Source organism: Hordeum vulgare, chromosome 6H (assembly GCF_904849725.1).
Source record: "Hordeum vulgare subsp. vulgare chromosome 6H, MorexV3_pseudomolecules_assembly, whole genome shotgun sequence".
Classification (NCBI taxonomy): domain Eukaryota; kingdom Viridiplantae; phylum Streptophyta; class Magnoliopsida; order Poales; family Poaceae; genus Hordeum; species Hordeum vulgare.
Window position 1 is genome coordinate 293,355,729 of NC_058523.1, and position 12,528 is coordinate 293,368,256.

Here is a 12,528-nt window from a genome sequence, read left to right on the forward strand (position 1 = left end):
TGCTATGCTTAGAGTCGTGTCGGGTATGATCCATCTGGAAGATGAATTGGAATGGATGTTTTCATGTCCTACGGTGTGAGAGTTAAGTGTGTGAATCCGATTTGGTAAAGGTGGCAATAAGAGGCCATGTAGGAGTACATGGCACGTTGTCTCATTGGAACCATACTTAAGAACCGAGTTTTGTGTATGTGATCCAAGACAGCTACTACCATACGTTGGGCCCTGAAATATGACTCTGGTTGACTTATTAATCGCCTAGATCTCTATCTAGGAGTTGCAACTAGTTTCTGGTGTTTGTAGGGAAAGTGTTGGTGGTCGTGTTTAGCACTGCCCGGTGGGGTGGGCTTCAGTGCAGTATATACACGGTGGCACGATGTACCAAGTGGACCCAGATGATGGGCTTGTGGAACCCTGCTCGCATCGTTTGAGGCTGTAGAGAAACTTATCAAATAGGCGATAAACCTCGACTGGGGTCTTGTCTAGTTAACGGTCGCGACCGACACCCATGCCAGTGCTTCTGCTTGAAGGTTTTCGAGATGCATGACGCGCATATGGTGATAAGTGGTGAGAGTGTGTGTGAGGAAGTATACCCCTGCAGGGTGAATTAATCTGTTCAAATAGCCGCGTCCTCGGATATGGACTACTTGCAAACATTATGTGGTACATAGACATTTTATATGCATATTCTAAAATGCACAAGATAAGTGTGAGTGATATGGATGGCCTTCTCGTAGGGAGAAGGGGGTGGATCCATAGTGGTGTACTGATTTGTTAATATATGGACACTTGTGCGCTACCCCACCTCAAATATACCACTTGTAGTCATAGTACTGTTTATCCAAGAGCGAAAGCTGGCTTGCTCCAATGTAGATAGTTCTGATGTAAGTCTTGTTGAGTACCTTTGTACTCATGATTGCTTAATTTATGTTTTTGAAAAGGAGACTTTATTCTTGCTATTGGTTTTCTACGTGAAGTTCGATGTTGACCGGATTAGCCTGGGAGTCCCATAGAGAGGTCTAGCTCCTTTTGTAGGGTCGTTGTACATTTTCATGCTCCTCCGGCCACTTTTAGTAGATGTATTTACTCCGGCCACTTAGAGGGTTGGACTCTTTGGAGATCGGAGACTTCCTGATCACCTACTAAGTTACTGTAGCAAAATCACCATACACTAAGCATACAATACAAACTAAGCAGGAGTAGGGTTTTACGCGCCAAGCAGCCCAAACCTGGGTAAAAAGACCTTGCCGGTGTTGATCGCTAGTTCCGCTCTCGACGCCGTAGCTCCCTATCCCCGCCAAACGATCAAGGGACTCCTCGAGTTTCCCATAGGTGTTGGTTTCCGTGACACTACTCATTAGTTCAATGTGCAGTTTTGTATGGCTTAGAACCGGGACTTCAAAGACGTTCTGAACGTAATGGACCTTCTGAGATGTTCCAGGAGTTGAAGTTTATCTTTGAGAAGAATGCCCGGATTGAGAGGTATGAGATCTCCGATAAGTTATATGCTTGCAAAATGGAGGACAACGGGTCTGTCAGTGAACATGTGCTCAGAACGTCTGGGTACTCTAACCGTCTGGCTGCGCTGGGAATTGCTCTCCCGCCAAAGTCTACCAGTGACAGAGTTCTTCAATCGCTGTCACCTAGCTACAAAGGCTTTGTGTTGAACTATAACACGCAAGGGATGAGTAAGTCACTCGTCGAGCTATTTGCGATGATGAAACTCGCAGAGTCGGAAATCAAGAAAGAACATCAAGTGTTGATGGTCAATAAGACTACCAGTTTGAAGAAAAACGGCAAGGGCAAGAAGGGTAACTCCAAGAAGTGTGGCAAAGCTGTTTCCCCTCCGACAAAGAAACCCAAGCATGGACCCAATGAGGATACTAAGTGTTATCATTGCAAGGGGACTCATCAGTGGAAGTGGAACTGCCCCAAGTATCTGGCCAATAAGAAGGCGGCCAATGCCAAACAAGGTATATTTGATATACGTGTTATTGATGTGTACCTCACCAACTCTCATAGTAGTGCCTCGGTATTTGATACCGATTTTGTTGCTCACATTTGCAACTCAAAATAGGAACTGCGGAATAAACGAAGGCTGGCGAAGGACGAAGTGATGATGCGCGTGGGAAATGAGGTTGATGTGATCACCGTCGGAACGCTCTCACTTCAATTACCGTCGAGATTAGTGATGAACTTAAATAATTGTTATTTAGTGCCTGTGTTGAGCATGAACATCATATCTGGATCTTGTTTATTACGAGACGGTTACTCATATAAGTCAGAGAATAATGGTTGTTCTATTTATATGAGTAATATATTTTATGGTCATGTACCCAATGTGAGGGGTTTGTTCATGTTGAATCTCGATTGTGATGACACTCATATCCATAACATTGAGGCCAAAAGATGTAAAGTTAATAATGATAGTGCCACTTTCTTGTGGCACTACCGCTTAGGTCATATTGGTACAAAGCGCATGAAGAAACTCCATGCTGATGGAGTTTTGGAGTCACTTGATTTTGAATCACTTGACACATGTGAATCATGCCTCATGGGAAAGATGGCTAAGACTCTGTTCTCCGGAACAATGGAGCGTGCAAGTGACTTGTTGGAGATCATACATATTGATCTGTGCGGACCGATGAGCATAGAGGCGCGCGATGGATATCGTTATTTTCTCACCTTCACTGATGAGTTGAGTAGATATGGTTATATTTACTTGATGAAGCACAAGTCTGAGACATTTGAAAAGTTCAAGCAATTTCAAAGTGAAGTTCAAAATCATCATAACAATAAGATTAAATTCCTACGATCTGATCAAGGAGGTGAGTATCTGAGTTACAAGTTTGGTGCTCACTTAAGACAATGTGGAATTGTTTCACAGTTGACACCGCGTAGAACACCACAACGTAATGGTGTGTCCGAATGTCGTAATCGTACTTTATTAGGTATGGTGCATTCTATGATGTCTCTTACCGATCTGCCATTATCATTTTGGGGCTATGCATTGGAAACAGCTGCATTCTATGATCGTACTTTATTAAAATAGTTTCAATCCAAGCTTCCATGAAGCCATGGTAGAAGAAACCATATTCAAGCACTCCATCAATATAATCCTTGCTTCCCGTGAAGTGAATGTAATCTGCAAAATGGCAAAGAAGAAAGTTAGAAGAAGAAGACTAGATGAAGAAGAGAAGTATAGGTCATTCCGGAGAGAACTTAGCTAAGTATAGGCCATTTAATAGCTAAGTTAGGGCGAATATGTCATCTTGGAGCTACATAGCCCTATTATGTCATTTAGGAGGGAACTTAGCTAAGTATATCTCATTTTGGAGCTACTTAGGGAAAATATGTCATTTTGGAGCCAACTATGCTTATTAAGCCATTTTGGAGCTAGCTAAGCTAATTATAGGCCATTTAATATCTAAGTTAGGTGGAATATGTCATCTTGGAGCTACATATCCTTATTATGTCATTTAGGAGAGAACCTAGCTAAGTATAGGCCATTCTAGAGCTAACTTGGATAAAATATGTCATTTTGGAGCCAACTATGATTATTAAGCCATTTTGGAGCTAGCTAAGCTAATTATAGGCCATTTAATAGCTAAGTTAGGTGGAATAGGTCATCTTGGAGCTACATAGCCTTATTATGTCATTTAGAAGAGAACTTAGGTAAGTATAGGTCATTTTTTATTAAATAGGCCATTTTGGAGCTAACTAAGCTAAATATGTCATTTAGGTGGAAGCCAAGGTAAGTATAGGCCATTCTAGAGCTAACTTGGGTAAAATATGTCATTTTGGAGCCAACTATGATTATTAAGCCATTTTGGAGCTAGCTAAGCTAATTATAGGCCATTTAATAGCTAAGTTTGGTGGAATAGGTCATCTTAGAGCTACATAGCCTTATTATGTCATTTAGAAGACAACTTAGGTAAGTATAGGTCAATTTTTTATTAAATAGGCCATTTGGATCTAACTAAGCTAATTTTGTCATTTAGGTGGAAGCCAAGCTAAGTATAGGTCATTCTAGAGCTAACTTGGGTAAAATATGTCATTTTGGAGCCAACTATGATTATTAAGGCATTTTGGAGCCACCTAAGCTAATTATAGGCTATTTAATAGCTGATTATTAGCTAAGTATGTCTTTTTGGAGCTAAATGGGACAATTATGTCATTTTATAGGAAAACAAGCTAAGTATATAATATTCATGAGCTAACCAAGGTTCTTATGCCATTTTGAGCTTATTATGTCATTTTGGAGCTAAATTAGTCATTTTAATGAGCTAACCAAGGTTCTTACCTAACTAAGCTAATTATATCATTTTGGAGGATAATTAGCTAAGTATTTCTTTGTTGGGGAAAATAAGCTACGTACAAGAAGAAAGAGAAGAAGCAAGAAGAGAAGAAGAAGGACAAAAAGAAGAAGGAGGAGGAGGAGGAGGAGGAGAAGGAAGAGGAGAAGAAGAAGAAAAGAAGAAGAGAAGAAAAAGGAGAGAAGAAGGAGAAGGAGGAGAGAAGAAGAAGGAGGGCTCCTTCTCCTTCTTCTTCTCTTCTTCTTCTTCTTCTTCCTTCTTTTCATTTTTCCTCTTTCTTCTCCTCTTGTCCTCTTCTTCGCTAATTATGCCTTTTTGGAGCTATTCATGTCATTTTGGAGGATAATTACCTAAGTATAGGTCATTTTTTATTAAATAGACCATTTTGAATCTAACTAAGCTAATTATGTCATTTTGGAGGATAATTAGCTAAGTATGTCTTTGTTGGGGAAAATAAGCTACGGAGAAGAAGAAAGAGAAGAAGGAAGAAGAGAAGAAGAAGGAGAAGAAAAAGAAGAAGAAGAAGGAGGAGGAGGAGGAGGAGGAGGAGGAGAAGGAGAAGGAGAAGGAGGAGGAGGAGAAGAACAAAAGAAGAAGAGAAGAAGAAGGATAAGAAGAGGGAGAAGAAGGAGGAGAGAAGAAGAAGGAGAAGAAGGAGGGATCCTTGTCCTCCTTCTCCTTCTTCTTCTCTTCTTCTTCTTCTTCCTTCTTTTCAATTTTCCTATTTATTCTCCTCTTGTCCCCTTCTTCGGGCTAAATTAGCTAATTATGCTATTTTGGAGCTAATTATGTCATTTTGGAGGATAATTAGCTAACCATAGGTCATTTTTTATTAATAGACCATTTTGGAGCTAACTAAGCAAATTATGTCATTTTGGAGGATAATTAGCTAAGTATGTCTTTGTTGCGAAAAATAAGCTACGTAGAATAAGAAAGAGAAGAAGCAAGAAGAGAAGAAGAAGGAGAAGAAAAAAGAAGAATGAGGAGGAGGAGCGGGAGGAGAAGGAGAAGAAGAAGGAGGAGGAGAAGAAGAAGAGTAGAAGAAGAGAAGAGGAAGGAGAAGGAGGATAAGAAGGAGAAGGAGCCCTCCTTCTTCTCCTCCTTCTCCTTCTTCTTCTCCTTCTCCTTCTTCTTCTCCTTCTTCTCTCCTCATTCTTCTCCTTCTTGTTCTCCTTCTTCTCATCTTCTTCTTTTCTTCTTCTTCTTCTTCCTTATTTTCATTTTTCCTCTTTCCTCTCCTCTTGTCCTCTTCTTCGAGCTAAATTAGCTAAGTATGCCTTTTAGGAGCTAATTATGTCATTTTGGAGGATAATTAGCTAAGTATAGGTCATTTTTTAAAATAGACCATTTTGGAGCTAACTAAGCTAATTATGTCATTTTGGTGGAAGCCTAGCTAACTATAGGTCATTTCGGAGCTAACTTGGGTAAATAGGTCATTTCGAAGCTAACTATGCTTATTAAGCCATTTTGGATCTATCTAAGCTAATTATAGGCCATTTAATAGCTAAGTTTGGGGGAATAGGTCATCTAGGAGCTATGTAAGTCTTATTATGTCATTTAGGAGAGAACTTAGCTAAGTATAGGTTATTTTTTATTATATATGTTATTTTGGAGATAACTAAGATAATTATGTCAGTTAGGTGGAAGCCAAGCTAACTATGTGTCGTTTTGGAGCTAACTTGGCTTAAATATGTCATTTTGGAGCTAAGTATGCTAATTAAGCCATATTGGACCATTATGTGGTTGTTAAGCAAAACACTAGAAATAACATACCATTATCGTCATCATGGTAGTAAAGCACGGTGGCTTTGGCTTGTTTCACGTGGAGAAGGTTGCCCTGGAGAAGGCTCCACTTTAGAGACCATTGCATTGAAATGAAACTCACCGTCCCCACCATGTTAATGACTAGCATCGCGGGAGGGACATGGCCAGTCTTCTTGCACATAGACTGTACATTTGGTTTTGACAAGTAAAACTTTTTAGTTATTAATGAAACGGACATTAAAATGCAATATTTTAAATAATATGAAGAAGAAACTTACCACAAAGAGCTCGTACATGGCCCTGTGAGACGCATCATTCTGTGCCCTGTCCGCCTCCACCAATGCAGCCGTCCTCTCCTCCAGCTCCTTCATCTCCTTATCCTTCTCCTCCAAAAGCGCCTGCATTGCCTCTCTATCTTTCAGAATAGCAGCGTGCGACACAACTCATTGTTAGCATTGTAATCATATTGGTTCCCATGCACAACATAATGTGGAAAGATAGTCGAGTCCATTAAACTAACCTCGATGGCGAGCTCGACTGGACGTGGACGAGGTGTTATCTCAGGACAAGAACTTGTTTGGCGTGCCTTTATCTACCGAAGAGTGCTAGGACAACGTATAAGGCCATCTCCAATGGCGATCGAGCCATGGGGCCTCCCGTTGCCAGCTATCATCACCATCTCTGGATCAATAGGCCCCTCGCTCGGGTTAAAGTCCTCCCCTTTCCTCGCATTCCCGTGATCTCTGTACTTCACGAGCTTGTGGTGGGAGGAGATGTTGGTGAAGTTTTCTGGATACTCGAGGTCAGACTCAAAGAATGCCTTGACCTTCTTGTACGAGGCAGTATGGGCCATCGCATACAGGTCGCACATTTGTGGCACCTCCGTCTTATTGTGACGCTCTAAAAGAGAGAGAGAGGAAAATGTATTAGTAAAGGGCTCAAGATAGCATTAAGAATGAATTGCATGAGGCATGAAGCAATCCACATACCCAGTTCTCGCCAAATTGGATTAAGTTGACGCTCCCTTGATGGTGTGGCACACCAACCATTTTGCCACGCCTCTCTTTGGCTTTGTTGTGGCTCTCCTCCCACGTTTTGGAGCACCACTGATCCACCAAGGCCTCCCAACAATCCATCTTTTCCACACACCATCTCGAGGGACCTAAGTTAATAAAGAGAAATTTGAGCGCAACGCGTAAAAATCAAATCAAGGAAACTAACTACAAGGCCTTAATAATATGTAATTACCTTCATGTAATGCTCCTTCTCCATCTTAGAATCACGGCACTTCGCCTTGTCGTTCCTAATATGCCGCGAGGCATAGTAGCCTCGAACATCTTGCACCCGAGCCTCGTGCCGAAAGTTTTGAAGTAGGCGGCGACATTCGGTTTCGATAACCTTTGCAGCGTCCTCCTCGTATCCCTCCTCACACCTGTAGTAGGTCTACAAACGAGACAACACCGATTAGTACAATAACTAGCTATGGTTGATTTACAATTGTGTAAAGGAGAAATTACCCAGAACTGTTGGATCACCATGTAGGCCCTCGCGTGGCACAAAACACCGTCGATATCCACCTCCGGCGGGGCCGGGGCGCCCAAGCAGTGCTCCCAGGTCATTCCTACATCTCGCTCCTGACCGGGCAATGTAACAAACGCCGGGAAGTTTTGACGGCAAAGCACACCAAGGACGCTATTGGGCTTGCGGACACCCTTGGAAACAATCCAACCCGTGTAGTATGACAAATTAAAGCCAAAACATTATATATTTGAGAAAACGTGAAGGCAAAAGGTTAAATAAGAGTAAATTAACTTACTTGTCCCCATTTGGCTTAATCGACCACCTCTGCTTGCGGGTCACTGGCACGAGCGGGAGCCCCAAACTACCACGCTGCTAGACGGTGGCCCCCTCACCCAGCTCCTCGTCGCTATCAGCATGGCCACTTGGCTCAGGCTGATCCAGATCAGCCCAGGTATCCCACTAGGTCTCTGGGGACGTACCCTCATCCCTGCTTTACTCCGGAGTCGTCTGGAACTAAGCCTCTAGGACACGAGCCTCGTGAGTCGAAGGCTCATCGACCTGAGGCTCGTCGACCTAAGGCTCGTCGACCTAAGGCTCGTGAACCGGAGACCGCGCAGCCTGCACCTCAGGCGAATCCACCCTAGAGGTCCTGTGCTCAGGTGAATCAGCTTGGGGTGGCAGCGACGAAGGCGTGGCAACCACCGCCCTACCTCTCTCGTGGCCACGTGTACCTTTAGTACAACATAAATACCAACTTGAGTAATAAAATGTATATAAATACCAACATGTGTACAACATAAAACCAACATGAGTAATACCTTTAGTACCTCTCGGTTTCGCGGGGGGTCGACCTCCTCTCACGGGGGCCGCGAGAGTCGAAGAAGCGGCCACTCCATGCAGAGTAGAGAGCAACGCTCTCCGAAGAGGTGAGGCAGGAATGGAAGTACCCATCCCACCACCCGCCTACAAAGAAGGAGCCGCCGAGTGCTTTCGACCCTTTCCCACCATCTTTCAACACCTGTCATGACAAAGAGTAACTGAAATTAGTACAACATAAATAACAACATGAGTAATAAAATTTATATAATTTAAGTGTATCATCGTCATAAATACCAACATAACTAATAAAAATTGAATACCTAACATGAACTCAAAATTTATATATAGTAATAGTTGAATACCTAACATGAACAAATAACAATCGTGCTCGTCTATATATGCTTCGGGGTCAGTAAATGCATCATGATCATCACTATCATCAATAAATGCATCATCATCATCACTATAAGGAAGAACATGTGGAAGGCCACCATTATGTAATCGGTCAAGAAGTGACAGGTCATCAGCAACAGTAACCTCTTCTTCTTCCAGCTCTTCCTGTTCGGGCTCAGGGGTTAAGACAGATTCACTGTTGCTGTCTACTTCAATGTTCTGGGGTGAAGTAGAGTGGTTCTTGAAACGTTTCTTGGACATACGTGTTTCTTGGAAGAATTCTCCTTCATATGTGTCGGGGTTAATGTGAGGTTCGTAATCCTCTTCATTTAGGGTAGGTGGTCTAAAATGTGGCGGCACTTCATAAACGACATCCCAACCTTTCATATTTGGATCAGTTTGGCAGGCCCACTGTAGATAGAAAACTTGTGTCGCCTGTTGAGCCATAATATAGACATAGGGAACATCTAAGTGGGTGTTTTGGTTGATTTCTACTAGTCCTATATGTTCATGAGTCCTTCTAGTCTCCCTCGGCTCAAACCAATAACATTTGAAGACTACGACGGTCGGTGGGTTTTCACCATAGAATAGAAGTTCGTAAACTGCTTCAACTCTTCCATAATACTCGGTGCCTCCTTCGCCGATAGCAGAGACAGAACAATTTATAGTCTTTAGGTCGGGCATAGATAGCTCTTTGCCAAAGGTACGAAAGTGATACCCGTTGAGATTGTATTTGTCAAATGAACGGACCTTATAGTCAAAACCATTAGCGACTTGTCTCAACTCGGCGTCCATAGACTCTGCATCAGCCGACAAGTTTAATACGAAAGAATGGATGCATTATCCGCAAATTAGACCAATAAATCAAATGGCCCACTAATGGTAATTAATTACCCTTTGTTTGTACCAAGAGATGAAACCGGGATAGTTGCCTCCATGCTTAGCGAGAAGCTGATACTCTTCGACGGAATCATTTTCGATGACCGCTCCATCCGAGAATTCGGCGATGTATCGACTATATCAAATATCCGTGAATAAGAGTAGTTCAAAGGAATTACAAGTTGCGGAACAATAATTTACCGAGAACTTACTTGATGTACGGACGCACTTCTGTTAGGTTGGTGAAGATATACAATGAAATGGTCCGCCATTCTTCGACATCCAACGATTTCCCTTTCGAAGCAATAGATGGTGCGAGCTTCCCTTTGAATAGGTTGAGGTTGGATCGACCTTTTTTAGGATCGCCATCATTGTACCGAGGCTTCGGGTTATGCAAATGATGATTTTTGGCTTCGTAGTGTGTTGTCACGAAGTTTGTCGCCTCCTCAGTAATGAATGCCTCAGCCATCGATGCTTCAATTCTACATTTATTTTTACATTTAGCTCGAAGCGCCTTCTGCATCTGCTCAGTTGAGTAGCACCATCGATTTTGAACGGGCCCCCCAATCTTGCCCAGGTTTGGAGATGCAAAATCAAATGCTGCATTGGATTAAAGAAGCCTGATGGAAAGATCTTTTCTAATTTGCAGATCAACTCCGCCGCTAACTCTTCCATTTCATCTAGCTCGCCAGGCGATAGTTCTTTCGCACAAAGAGAACGGATGAAATAGCTCAGCTCTGCCAGTACTAGCCATTCATCCTCAGGGATAAAGCCACACAACATCACCCACATTACCCGCTCAATCCATATGCGCCAATCATGACTCTAGAGACCAAATATTTTCAATTTCTCAAGACTCACTCCCCTCTGTAGATTCGCAGCATACCCATCGGGGAACATCAACCACATTTTCACGCACAATAGCATTTCCCTCATTGCTGGCCTTTCAAGAATGAACCATGCCTTTGGCTTCTCTATGCTTTGCTTTCCTTTCCGTTGTCGCAAGTTTTGTAACGGTCTATCACAAAGAGCCTCCAGGTCGATTCTAGCCTTAGGATTATCTTTTGAATTCCCCTCCATGTCGAACAATGTATCAAAAATGGCCTCTGCAATATTGTTTTCAGTGTGCATCACGTCGATGTTGTGTGGGCAAAGGAGGTCTTTGAAGTAAGGCAGATCACATAAGCATGACTTGTGAGTACAGGCGTGTTTGTATTATACCCTTTGAAGTACCCTGGACGCAAAGGATCAGGCTCAAGAGCGTTTAACTGATCAAGGGTCTGTTGACCTGTCAACGCAGCTGGGGTAGTGTTTTTGACAACTCTACCTTTGATGAAATTCTTCTTGTCTTTTCTGAACTTATGGTCAGGATCGAGGAACTGTCTATGCATGTCGAAGCAAGAAAACTTGCAACCAACCTGTAGCCAACGGAACTAAAGAGCTGCCTTGCATGTGGTGCACGATAACCTTCCATGCACACACCAGCCAGCGGTTAGCGCAAACGCCGCATAATCATGCATCGAGTACATGTACCACACATGCATTTTGAAATTTGTTTTGGTAGCGACATTGTAGGTCTTGATCCCATTATCCCAGGCTTCTTGCAACTCATCCTTAAGCGGCTGCATGTACGCACTCATATTCTACCCCGGATAGTTGGGCCCTGGAATTATCAACATCAGGAAAATGTTCTTTCTTTTCATAATCTCTCCGGGTGGGAGATTGAGTGGAATGACAAATATAGCCCAACAACTGTATTGTGTTACCGTCATACCATACACATTGAACCCATCCGTGTTGATGGCAACTCTAGGATGCCTTGGATCTTCCTATTTATCCTTATGTAATGTATCGAAGTGCTTTCACGCAAAACCATATGAAGTGTGTACCAGCATCTTGTTCCCATCCGCATCTAGTTCGGCTCTTTTGCCCAATTTGTGCCATGTCATCTGTCTGGCCGTCTCTTCGACCATGAAATGACGTTGAAGTCTTGGTATGATTGGCAGATACCGAAGAACACTAATGGGGATTTTGGTCTGATTCTTCTCACCCATACCGTTGTCTACCGCAATATACCTAGAAGAATTGCAAATGGGGCAATAGCTCAAGGCCGCATACTCAAGCCTAAATAAGGCACATCCATTCTCACAGGCATGTATCTTCTCATAGGGCATCTTAAGTACACGGAGGATTTTCTCTGACTGGTATAGGTTTGCAGGCAGTACATGGCCTTTGGGTAGAAAGCGTCCAAATATCATCATCATCGCGTCGTAGCATTCTCTGCCTAGGTTGAATTGAGCCTTCAGAGCCATTATTTGCGCGATGGCATCCAGATGACAAAGCTCAGTCTGCTCGTGGAGAGGACGTTTTGAAGACTCCAACATTTCATAGAAGTCCTTTGCAGATTCCTCCATCGTCTGAATCCCGAGCATCATCAAAGTCTTGCACCATGTCTTCGATCCCGGTACCATGCTCGTTGGTGTGATGACGAATCACCTCAGCTCTGGCACGTCGGTCAGACTTACCATGAAAAGTCCACACCGTATAATTAGGCGTAAAACCCCACTTCTGCAGGTGTTTACCCATTTCAAACTCTATTTGGTTTTTCCAGTTGTCGCAGTTGGGACAGGGGCACCATGTTTTTTGTTATCCATTTGCAAATGCGGCTCGCACAAACCCCCTGGTTTTTGTTAACCATTCATGGGTCATGTTTTTCTGACTAGGGTGACCAGTATACATCCAAGCACGATCACTCATCTTGCCTAGCTACCTATGGGCGCACAAGAAATAAATATATAATTCATCATCTATATTCATCCACTAATCAAGTTTGTCAGTT